Below are 12,731 nucleotides of genomic sequence, written 5' to 3' on the forward strand. Positions count from 1 at the left end.
AGGATGGCTGGTAACCACCAGAAGCTGGGAGAGAGGCCTGGAACAGATCCCCCCTCCGAGCCTCCAGAAGGAACCAACCCTGCCCACACCTCGCTTTCAGACTTCTGGCCTCCAGGCTGTGAGAGAGAATCTTCTGCTGATTGAAGCCACCCATTTTGTGGTACTATGTTATGGCAGCCCTATGAAGCTCATCCACACGGGATCCTTGGTCTCACCTGAAACCATCCCCAACGCTGACTCTTAATTGTAGGATTATCTAAATCACAGAGAAGTGTCCTTGTAAACTTGCCCCAAAGCGGAAAATGAACAGCCCACTCTGGAATGTAAATACTCAAGAAATGATGAGATTTTTCCTGTTTCCTGACCAACCACAAGCCTCTCTTTGTAGAAGGTGAACTATTTATGGCATACTCCAAGTTCTAAGAACCCAGGGCTCTTTTGCAAGGGAGGCAGTGTGATGTAATTCCAAGAGCTCGGAAATTGGGCTCAGACCACCAGGGTCTAAATTTCAACCCTGTCATTTACTAGAAGGGTCATTCTGAGCGGGTCACTTAAACTCTTTGAGCTGGACTGCCAATCTGTAAAAGGAGACAATAAAAATTTATGCCTAACATATTTTAGGGAGTTATTGTTGGGAGCTGATGAGATAGTTTATTTAAACAGTTGTTGTTTAAACAGTAAAGCATCAGGCAGATGTTACCAATCAGTAGTGGTTGCCCGAGGGGTGGGCAGAACACGGGGAAAAGGCAGGAGAGACACTGCACACTATATCTTTTTGTTCCACATTATATAGTGAACATAATAGGTTAAAAATATTTCACTGTGTAATGAAGGGGGAAAAGCTAATAAGACTGTGTGCCAGTTTCCATCGTCACCCAGAATTTGGAAACTACAATTGGGTGTCTAGCCCTGCCATGGATTTCACTTTGTCTGATTTATCTTTTGAAATCTAGAGAGAATAGGAATCCTCCTGCCAAGTGGTTGGGGCAACTTATAGGACTGTGTGTAGAGACAAGGTATATTCGGGAAGACATTTTCTGAGAGCATTTTGAGGTCCTGTGTTCATCCCGAAGGCACAGCAAGAGGTAAGTGCTTGAATCAGAGTCCCCAAGGGATTGGAATGGGAAGCTGAGCCTGGCCCCTGGTTAGTGAGGCTCTCTGCCCCACCCCCTGCCAGGTGATGGGCAGGCCATCCAAGGTCCTGAGGTCTCATCTGGGTCCTCTCCCCCGATTCTATGTCCCGGGGCTATGTCGGACACTTACTTGCATCAGTCTACTCACTGCAAAACTTCACTCCTCCATGTGCACCACTGGCTTCCTCCAGAGCTCTATCCCCTCGACACCTTCGGCACCAGCTGGTCAATTCGACACTCCACTTGGGTCACCTCTCTGCCAATAAAGAAAGCCCCCTTCTTCCTTCTCTGGGATGGAAGGCTTGGAGCCCAGTCCCTTGAGCCTCCAGGGGGAAGGCTCCTTCTGCTCAGCCATGCAGCCCTCTCCTTCGGGGCTCTGCCCTGCAGTCTGGCACCAGGTGAGGGGCCAGCAAGACTTTCCTGCAGAACAGTGTATAGGTGGGGATCTGGGCTGCAGAAAGGAAGCTCTGTCAGAGTGTGTTTTGGGCATATGTGGGGAACCCAGAGAGCAGGTAGGTAAAGAGAACCCGACAAAAGCGGCCTGCTTCAGCTTCACCCTGGAGCCCCCGGGTCCACGGCGGGCAGAACTTCTGCAGGCCACAGCCTCTGAGGGCTGCCCCTGGGAGGACCAAGGCGGACCTGAATCCTCTGGAAACAATCTTAACCGTGTGGGGTTTGGCTGCCCCCTAGTGGCCACTAGGTAGAAGTTCTCTTAAAATTGGAGAAAAACACGAAGATTTTATAATAGCATTTGGATAGTGCTTTACAGTTACAAGGCATGGTCACAAATATTAGAGTGCAGGTTTCCTGCTTGAGTATGCCCCCTACCTCCCATAGTCTTCAGCCACTTTGAGCATATTTCCCCCACCCTTCCCCAGCCATCTCCAACATTCCCCCTTCCGATTCCCTTAATTCATCTAGTTTTTCCTTATAAGTGGAGGAGAGGGTCCTGGAGCCTGGAGAAGCCTGTGGAGGCCATTTGAGAGGCTAACCCATTGTCCCTACAGTGACGGGGGCAGCAGATGATGAAACCTCCAATAGGGCAAGTTACAGAGGTTCCCATACTTTCAAAGTTCTCACAGCCATGATCCCCCCACCTTTGGCTTCAAGCTCTGCTGAGATCATTAAAAACCCCAGGGGTGAGGTTCAAATCCTCTTGCCTCAACAGGAGCTCGGCTGAGATGCCATCAGATCCAATAATATTCTCCTTTGTGTGGAGAATGTCCGAGAGGCTATTGCTCTGATTATCTTTCCGCGGGGAAAGGTAATCCGAGAGTCATACTGAATATTTTAAATGTTTGATGTGGAGTGTGTTTTGAGTTTTGATGTGTTATTTTGAGAAGCCACTTAGAGACGTCTTGTTTGGGGCAGCATCTGCCAGCCATTAAAATGGTCTCATTCCCAGTATTCAACTTTGTTTCCCCAGGCAAGACAAAGTGGTTGAGCCAGCTGGGATGATGTCCTTCCTCTCAAAGTGGAACTTGTGGAGAATTAAGGCAATGAGAGGGGAGGATGCAATGGAGGGGAGCTGGGTTAAGACCAAGGGGTTAAGACTTTCAAGCACAAAATGGGATCATAGCCATGGGCACACCCTTCCTGATCCAATGATGCCCTGAGAGCTAGCCTGACCATGTCGGTTTTGTCCCTCCCTGGAAGCTTCAGCCAGTCAGGACCAAAGACTGGGGAGAATGCCAGATGCTGAGAATGGAAGTGAGAGGGAATATGAGGGTGGGGATTGGTTCCACTTCCTCTCTCTTAACTACCCCCAATATTTGAGCTTCTCTCCCCTGCCTGGTGTTAAGCACTCAATTCCATTGTATCATAATAGGTGAGAAGAAAGAGATGGATTTAAAACCCTTGAATTTAAAATCCAGCTATTGCAGGAGCCATCAGAAACACCAAGGGCTCACTTGCACTTGGATGCTTCCGAGTAGGGTGACAGCCACACACTCCCCCTCTCTGGGAGAAAACAACACCCACTGAAAAAGAAGAAACACTTGGGACTTAAAGGAAGCCTCATTGGCACAAACCTTGACATCTACACCCTTCCCTTTTCTGCAGCTCCCTCCTGACTGTGCCAATATTTGCCACAACACTCTCTGGTCTTTTCTCAGACTTCCCACTTCCTCTTTCCCGTGCTACCCCATTTTCCCTCCGAGTTCCCCAGTCTGGCAGTGGGCACAGCCTCTCCCTGCCCTGTGGCCCCTTAAGGTGCCAGGGCTGTGCCCCAGGCTGGTAGAGGAGACTCCTATCATAGTCTCTGCTCTAAGGAAGCTGGTTGGGGTGCCGGGGGGGACTGGGGAGGGGTGGTCATAAGTAAAGAAATAACTACAAAGTCATGTCGGAAGTACTATCCTAGAGGTTTATACAGATGGCCACTTAATTTTTTTAATTCAACCTTACAAATACCCTCTTAATTTCCTTTTGTCCCTTTCCTTCCTGCTTGGGACACTGTTTTGAGAGAATGTGATGCTTGTTGCTGTGGCAGCAAACACTGATGACAGGGCAGAAAAAAATGGGACAAGCCTGATTTTTTCAAAGGCAGCATCGAGCAACGTTGAATCACCTCTGAAATCACCCATCTCCGGACTTTCTGTTAAGAAAATAAAAACATCTCCCTAGGGTTTAAGCCACTGTTAGTTGACTTCTGGGTTGCCTGCAGCCTACAGCATTGTAACTGATACACATTTTCTGCCCCATATGAGAGGAGAAATTTAAGGGAGATTTAGGGAATGGACAAGTCACAGTTCTGGTGACTAGTCTGGGCAAACCTTTCTTTGTGGAAAGGGGCAGAAAATTCTGCAGTGGATGGGTTCACTTCACCTTCATTCATTTAACTTGTTCAGCCAATACTTAAAGAGTGGCACATGATCCCAGTTCTCGTGAGGCTTAGAATCCAATGACAGATTAAGACAGTAAACAAACAGTAATTTAACAATTACTTCCAAATAATTAGAAGCTGAGCTAAGCACGTGGAGGAAAGGAGCAGATGATGTGAGAACATGAGACACAATACAATGTAAAGCCTGGGAGCTAGAAAGACCTCCTGAGAAAGTGATTAAGCTGGGAGCTGAAGGAGGAAGGGGAGGGGTGTACCAGTCAGAAGCTAGTGAGGGCTGGGGGGGATAGGGAACCATGTGTGCAAAGGCCCTGGGGCAGGAGGGAACCAGGCTGGCTTGAGAGCCCTGAGAGGAACAGAATGAAGCTTAAGTGGGTTGAAAAGTTTGCCTTCAGTGTCTCCCTCAAATCTGGCCTACCCTGTCTTTCCCCTGCTTCTCTGCCCATCCCACATGCCCTCAAGAACCCTGTGTCTTCAAGGCTCTCTGACGAAAGTTCACCCGTTCTGGAATTCCACCTAGACCTGCCTTTCCCTCTACCTTACCCTTCAAATGACTCTCCTCTCTATCAAAACCCTCTTTGCCTCCCCATAAACCAAGCTATTAAAGAATTTCTCCTAGATTTTCTTCTTAAAAAGTGTGACAGAGGGCGTGAGCGAGATGTTGAGAGAGAAAACAGGCCTGTCACTGCTGGAATTCAGACAGTGAGCAAAGAATTTTAGGCAGGAGGAGGGCCCTGGACATCACACCTCCCACACCCAGTCTCTTAGCTGCCTCCACAAGACACCCGTGGGCTCTGCATAGGCGATGTCTGGGGTTGGGGTCAGGCTCTGCAGGTGGGCTGGCCGCTCCCTTCCTCAATAGAAGTTGGCTGATGGTGGCCTCTAGAAAGAGAAGACACTACTGCCACCATGGCCTGGATTACCCTGACTTGCAATAGGGAGTGAAGAGCCTGATCTGATTCTCAGAATGACCTCAGAAATTCACTGTCAGTCTTTTTACCCTAATAATGACAACTAAAATAGAAACAATGACAACAGTTTTTAAAGCCTGCAGATTTTCTGCTATCAATTTCCTTATTACTACGGTGATAACTCATTCATCTAGAATTCAGTATCTGGCAACCTCATTCATGCTCAAAACAAAGCACAGAATCAGAAGTCAGGTAGAAACGGAGAAGCTGAAATAGATGGCACATGATGACAACACTAATGCTTTCAGATGCCATTTATCCTTATTTTAAGTACCTAACCCAGGTTAGTTGTCTGAGTCTAATCAGATTGTAAGCAATTTATGGAGTAGCTGTGGAGATGGGCATGCTGACAGCAATGAAAAGAGGCAACTGGCAGTAAGGGAGGACACAGAGAAACTATGAAGAGCAGACCACGAACCCACAAAACACAGCAGCCTGGGTCTGTCTCAGAGGCCGTGTTTGACTGCATCTCTGCAGTTCTGCATAATTCCGTGCTCTTACCAACAGGCTCAGAACATACATCTCTAGAGGTCCAACAGGTGAGTGATGAGCTCTGAGAGATGCAGCGTTACCTACTTGCTGTTGTCACTTTTCTCCCTTGGAGAAGACCACCCAGAAGGAAAAGCCCTAGCCTGGGTGTCTGGAGGCCCGAGTCACCCATCCACCCAAGGTTTATTCTTCGAGCTCCTGCTATGGGGTTCCATTTACTCCGTTGTAAAACCAAGGTTGGTCTACATAAGCTCGTGGTCTGATAGTCCGTGTGTTCAGGACGAGGCTATCTGATGCTGGGCAATAACAATCAATTACATTATCAAGGATTTACCAGGCACAGGTGCTTTCTAAGTGGCTTTACACACATGGCTAACCTTCTTTAATCCTATCAACAACCCTATGAGGCTCGGGCAAGTGGCAAAGGGCCCAGCAATTGTTTTAATATTCTGCTGTCAATGTCTTGAAATTCTTAATTTTTGAACCAGGAGCCCACATTTTCATTTTGTATTGGGCCCTGAAATTCTGTTGCCAGTCTTGGGTGCAAGGTCTCCCGTTTAACTGAGTAACTGACGCTTGTGGTCCCTGACCAATGGCAATAGCTAGCTTCAGCTGAGAGCTGGTCAGAAATGCAGAGTCCCAAGCCCAGCACAGCCCTCCAGAGTCAGATCTGTGCTTAACAAGATCAGAGCCAGAGCCTGCAATCTCCTTGTTGGTTGCTATTTTCTTCCATACCTGCATTTACTGGAAACATATCCTTAATCGCACAGGAAAGACCTCAATTTCTAATCTTCAAGTGAGAGCTGATTTACCCTGCTTCTCGGAAGTGGGCTTCTTAAGGCCCCAAATCCTAGAACAACGTGGGCGGGCGTCCCACAGGCTGTCAAAAGCGCCAGCTAATTCAGACGTTACAACCCTCCGGGACTGGACGCGACTGGGGTCGGGCGGACTAGGGCGCGGCGCTAAGGAAACAAGGGCGCAAATTTTAAGGAGGTACACGCCCTCGGGGGCTGACTCCGCACCTGCAAGACTTTGAGATGCACGCCTCCTTAAGACGTGAAAAAAAGTGAAAACGAGGGGGTGGGGGTGGGGAGCGGGGAGTGAAAGGTGACAGTGGGATGTCCCTGTTAGCTGGCGCTTCCACCCGCTGCGCTGTGCTCGCCCGCGCTTTTCCGCGCGTGGAGCGCTTCGAAGCGCCAGGCTCCGGTCCTGGGGATTTCTGGTTGGAGCAGCTCCTGGGCAGGGTACTCCAACCAAAACAGAGCGTGATTGCTCAGAGTCAGAATTCAATCCTCTCACCATCCCTTACCATTTTTAACCCCAGGAAGCTCGAAAGCTCGTAGCAACACTTTACCCCTCACATTACCTCTCAAGTCACTGCATTGGAGATTGTTGGGGCTGGCTTCACCCTGCAACAGAGAGCCCTTCCCCAAGAAAACGCGGGGAGGGTGGGCGGAGCTGGGTGTGTGGGGCCTGCGGCTTTGTGCTAGCCTGAGGGGGAGGCGAGGCTGGAGACTGCTCACCTGAAGCCAGCTCAAGCTATTCACATCACCTGGGAGAGGCAGAGGCACCTTGCGGCAGCGCCTACTTGGGACCCCGCATCAGCGAGGGGGGCTGATCTCCAGCTGGCACCCATGGTTGCTGGAGTTGAGAGGGCTCTTCCCAGGGGAGGGCTGAGAAGCTGAGCAATTTTCCAGAACCGGCTTACCTTCAGAGAGTCTTTCCTCACCTGCGGAGATTTCTAAAATGAGGATTCCCTAGTCCACCAATCAGAATCTCCTGGGGATGGACAGGGTCCCTGCTACCTCTGTATGAAGTAGAAAAAGGCGCCTGCTCTGGGCAGATGCAGTCCTGCTGGGATGCGACTTGGCAAGTGGACAGAGCCTGTAGGTGAATAAACTCCCTCCTCTTTGGAATGCAGCCCTGGGGGTGCAGGGAACACGGGGTGGACTGCACTTTGGCCCTCATTGCCCTCTTTATGCAGAATACAACCTCAGCCGTTGTGAGCAGTGGCCCTGGGTGAGGGCTGATAAAAGCCCTGCAGGTGATTCTGATGAGCTGTCAGGTGGGAGCACCTGAGGCCTGGAGAGCGGATGTGACCAGATGTGACACATCTTGGCCAACATATGGCACCATGGCCACCCTCTTCCTGCTGGAGTTCCTCAGACATTCCCAGGCCAAGGTTCTGACCCTTTATTTTTTTACCCACACAAAATAAGCATACACACACACACACACACACACACACACACACACACACACACAAGCCTAACTGCTAGGATTAACATTTAGGGAGGGGAGGGAAGGGGGACGAGAAGGAGAGGAGGGCCTTATCTACTTTAAACAGGTCCAGCTCTGCCTGCGTGCACAGCTGAGTCATGCTACGCATCCTGCTCCACCCCCTACCTTCCCGACAGCTGCCAAAGGGCACTTCTCCTTCAGGTTCTGGAGGGTAGACAGGGTTGGTAGTACTGTTGGGGAAGCAGGGAGCCTGGGCTCTACCCCAAAGTCTAGCTGAGCACTCTGGAGAGGGTTACAACCCTCTCAAGGTGTTCCAGTCTTTCCAGTGGAACAGAGAGGGGATTTTCAGTGTGTTAATGAGAGGGCACTCCACTCTTTCATGTCAGGGAGATGTTCCATGTAGTTCTTTTGGTATTGCCTTGTAGCATCCTTTATGGCAAGAGGGGCAGCTGGGATCGAGAGATGGGTGTTATCAGTCAGCTTTCACTAAGTTACATCATGGTAACAATCAAACCCCCACCAAAATCTCAGTGTTTACAACAGCAAAGGCTTACTTCTCACTCATTTTGGTTGCAGCCCTCTCCCCAAGTCATCTTCATTCCCGGACGCAAGCTGTAGGAGCAGCCCCTCTCTGGGCCATGCTGGGCCGTGGCACAGGGAAAAAGCAATGGTGGAACCAAGTGATGGTGCTTAAAGCTTCCGCCAGGATATGGCGTTTCAGCGGTCAAAGTGAATCGCGTGACCCACCCTGAGTCACTTGCACGTGACCTGGGGCAGGGATGTATAATTCTATTGCACGAATAGGGCAGTGAATACTCAGGAACAATAATGCAACCTACCAGAGTCAGGCCCCTGACTTAGCCCAAGAGGATTCCTTCTAAGGAAGGGAGAACATCCTTTGGCCAAAGGAGACAGTGTGAAGTGGTGAAAAGAAAAAGGCTTGGAATCAGACAGGTCTAGATTTTACCCTGGACTCAGCCACATACTAGCTGTGTAATGTTGTCTAAGTTATTAACTTCTCTAAATCTTCATTTCCGTCTGTGCAATGGTTATAATACACAGTTCACAGGAAAATTGCGAGGATTAAATGAGAGAGTATATGTTAAGTCTTTAGCACATAGTAGGAATACAGTAATATAAACTCCCTACTCTACCACCTACCCATATTTTGTATTTTATCCATAACTCTGGAGGTAGTTATTACCAATACTCCTTCTACTGACCTCACAGGGTTGGGAACAAATGGAATGGAGAGAATTTACTGTGTCCAGACTATGTGCCAGGCACTACACTATGCAGTTTACCTTCATGGTTTTATTTATTTTGTCCAATAACGCTGTGAGGTAGGTATTATTATTACCCTATTTTATAGATGAGGAAAATAAGGGTCAGAGAGGATAAGTAACTTGCCAAAGGTCATGCGGGACAGAATTAGAATTTGAAGCTATTCTTTAGATTCTGAAACCCCTGCTCTGGAGCAATGCTTCCCAAGACTGATTTGTTTGGTAGTGCTCTATGACAAGATAAGAAAAGAAACTGAGAGTAAGTTTGGAAACTTATGGCAGCTGGACATTGCCCGTGAAGTTCAAGTACGTGATTGATAGCCTGATGTTGTTGAACAGAATATGGACCAGTTTGGGTGATGCAGAAGTCTCTGGTAAGTTGCATGTGGTAGAGGCTGTTCTAGTTGTGCAAGTAGGACCACACAATTGTCCATGACTCAGAGGAAATGAAAATTGCTGGTTGTCACCACAGATGGTGTGAGCAGCACTCTCTGGAACACTGCACTATGTGCTGGGGGACCTGCCCTGAGAGCTGTGGTCGACCAGGGAGATATTCGTGGTTAATCAAAATGATATCTTGTTTACACTGATGTATGAGGCCTGGGGGCAGGGTCTGTGTATTGCCCATGGCATCTGGTTTGTGCCTGGCATGCAGGACACACTCAGTACAAGTCTCCTGCTCCAGTGAATGAATGAATGATGTGTGAATGAATGAATACATTTCTGGCTGTAACAGGGCAACCTGATGGCCTTGGGCAAAGCCAAGAATTGGCAAAATTTCTCTTCCAGCTTTCCCACTGTCTGACTTCTAGTTCCCCTCTTCTCCTTGTTTTTCTCTCTGCCCAAGCTTTTAAATGCCTTCAGGGTGCTCTCTTGGTTGGGCCCCCACCCTGTCCCACGCGCCCTCCTTTTCCTGTGAGTGGTGCCCTACTCTGGGCCTCTCTCTGCCCCCTTCCCCAGCAACTTCCCAGTTCTGAGTCTCTTCCAGGGGGCCTCCCTCCAGCTGGCTGACCCGTGGGGAGGAGGGGTCCACCTCGACAGAGATAAAACAGATAACGTAGAGCACACGCAACTGAGGACGATCTGTGTTGGTTCTGAGAAGATCAGCAAAGGTTTCTAAAAACGCTACACTTAATGCTGGTGTTGACACCAGTGACCAGCATTAGTATACAATGCTGGTGAGGGCATCACGTGGTACATTTCTAGAAAGCAGTTTGGTGATCTGTATCAAGAATTTAAAAAATTTGTACCCTTTAACCAAAAATTAAGCTCTAGGCATTTATCTGAAACAATCAGGAAAGGAGCAAAATCTTTATGTACCGTGATATTTATCAGCATCATTTACACAGTAAAAAAGGAAATTCAACCTAAATAGAAATGATTAAATACATTATGACACAGGCATGGTAAAATATTATGCAGCCATTAAAGTTATATTTTTGAATTCTTGAATGATTTGATAAAATTCTTATTAGCTATTATAAATGAAAAAAGGCTGGGTTTAAGTTTTTTAAATAAAATTTAATAAAAATATATGTGTATGTAAAAATATCATCATCTGTCTAGGTGATGGGATTTGAGTGGTTTTGTACTTTTTGGTATTTTCAAAATTTTCTATAATGAGCACAGATTATTTTTATAATCAGAAAAAACATACAAAATATTGTTTAAAGTCTTTTCTGGTTTTGTAGACAGCCCTCCCTGGCCTGCACAGTTAACTCCCTCATTGCAGTCCTGCTCTGATGCAGGATATTGCTGGGGGAAACGCCCCTGCATTTGCCAGGAGCAAGCTTTACACTATTAGCCTGTGTTGTGGTTCTATATTTGCCACTAACTAGCTGTGGGACCATGGACAAGTCATTTTATTTACCTGGACTTTGGGGGTCCTCATTTATAAAATGAAGTGTCTGGATTAGATGATTCTGTGGCTCTGATAAACTCAGAGTCAAGGAATTCATTGTAAATAAGGTTCCATAATTTGTCCTTCCCCACTGTAAGTATCTTAAACCAGGGATTCTTAGAATAGCTTAAAGAGTGACTCTCTAATGGTAGAATTTCACATCAGGCTATGAATCACCTATACCCAAACACTGACCTTATAACTGTCGACAGCTTGCACATCCTAGACTTTAGCTGGCCCTTTTGAGAGAGTCAGGGTCCCTCCCACATCAGCCTCTGGCCCTAAGAGGGAGAGGAAATGTGTCTGCCTGGAAAAGCAAGACAAATTTCTTGGTCCTGAGTTTCCTTCCCTTCCCGGCTCCCTTCCCCCAGTCTCAGCTATTCACCACTGTCTGTCTGCTTCCTCTGTCTCCATCCTCTTCCCTGTGGTTGAGTCGAGCTTATGTCACTTTGGTTCCCTGGTAGGCTGGTGGCACCACAGCCAGGGGAGGAGGGTGCCTGACTCACGCCCTGGGTCCAGTGAGTCAGACTTGAGGTGGCCTGGGCTAGGGGCTTCCCTAGGATGAGAAGCAGGATCTGAGTAAGCAGAGGCCCTTGCTCCATCCTAGTAGGGGCACCACCAGGAGTGAGAACCAATCATTCTCCCTTTCCCATTTCTGTGAACTCATTCAGGAACCCCTTTGCCAAAGAAAATGGCATCTGTCTCTTCTAAGCCTCAGAAGGTTGTGTCTGGGTAAGACCAAAACAGACTTTGTGCCAACTGCCTGCCCTCCTGGCATCTGGGAGGAAGAAAGAATAAAAGACTATAGTTAGAGCCAAAGAGGATCAGAATTTCCCATTCCAACCTCTTCATGTCCTGGGTTTGAGCCCAGCAAGTTTTTAGACCTCAGATTATTCTTTCCTCCTCTTCCCAGCTCATGACCTGAGAAACAAGTACATTCACACCAGCTCATGACCTGAGAAACAAGTGCATTCACAGTGCCCTAGGGTTAAAATCCAAGCTTGTGTATCTTGGGTAAGTTATTTAACTGCTTCAAGTTTCAGTTTCCTTGGCTGGAAAGAATGGGATAATAAACTCACCTCATGGGGTGGCTGTGCATTAAGTAAAACTGAGCACACAATAGAGGCCTGGCTTCAGAAGGTCCCGAGGCAGTGTTCATTCTGAAGTGGCCCCTTTGCTTTTGGACTCATCCGAGAACCGAAGTCAATCTGTGCAGGAGGCTGAAACTGGTCGTTTCCAGGGCAGGGGCACCTAGTGTGGTTTGGGAGTGGGCTCCAGGCTGGTTCTGAAAGGCACAGCTCACCTCCCACAGCCTGGGGCACCTTTCTCTATCCTTTTAGGCATCTGGGGCCTTTCCTCCTTCTTGGTGAAGTCCTAACAGAGTCCTTCATGCTGCATTGCAAACAATGAATAAACTGACCAAGTCTTAAGGATCACTAGGACACAAATGTTTAAGTTTAAAACATTTAAATATGAAAAGCCAAAGGGACCTGGGTGATGCTGTCTTTTGTGTCAGGCTCCAATATGGTTCGTTGTCCACCCAGTCCTCGCTTAAATTTTTGAGATTTTGTTCATCATGGATTTTTTTTTTGCATTAATTTTTATTAAAAGATACTTTAAAATATTTTAAATTATTGCATTAAAAATATTATTTACCTAGATTACCGAGTTCCTTGATACACTTACATGTCCCTAAAGATGGAAAAAGCTCTAGGCTTTTCCAGGGAGAGCTGTATTTGGGGGGCAGAGGGGCCCTGCAAACGGTGTCTGCTTCCTTAAACCTGTGATCTTCCTGCTTACGGGAACTTTTCTGTTTCCACCAGAGACCAGGATAAAGTTCCCAGCCTGGTTCCACCTCATCTACTCTCCTCCCTC

Source organism: Camelus bactrianus, chromosome 6, assembly GCF_048773025.1.
Source record: "Camelus bactrianus isolate YW-2024 breed Bactrian camel chromosome 6, ASM4877302v1, whole genome shotgun sequence".
Taxonomy (NCBI): domain Eukaryota; kingdom Metazoa; phylum Chordata; class Mammalia; order Artiodactyla; family Camelidae; genus Camelus; species Camelus bactrianus.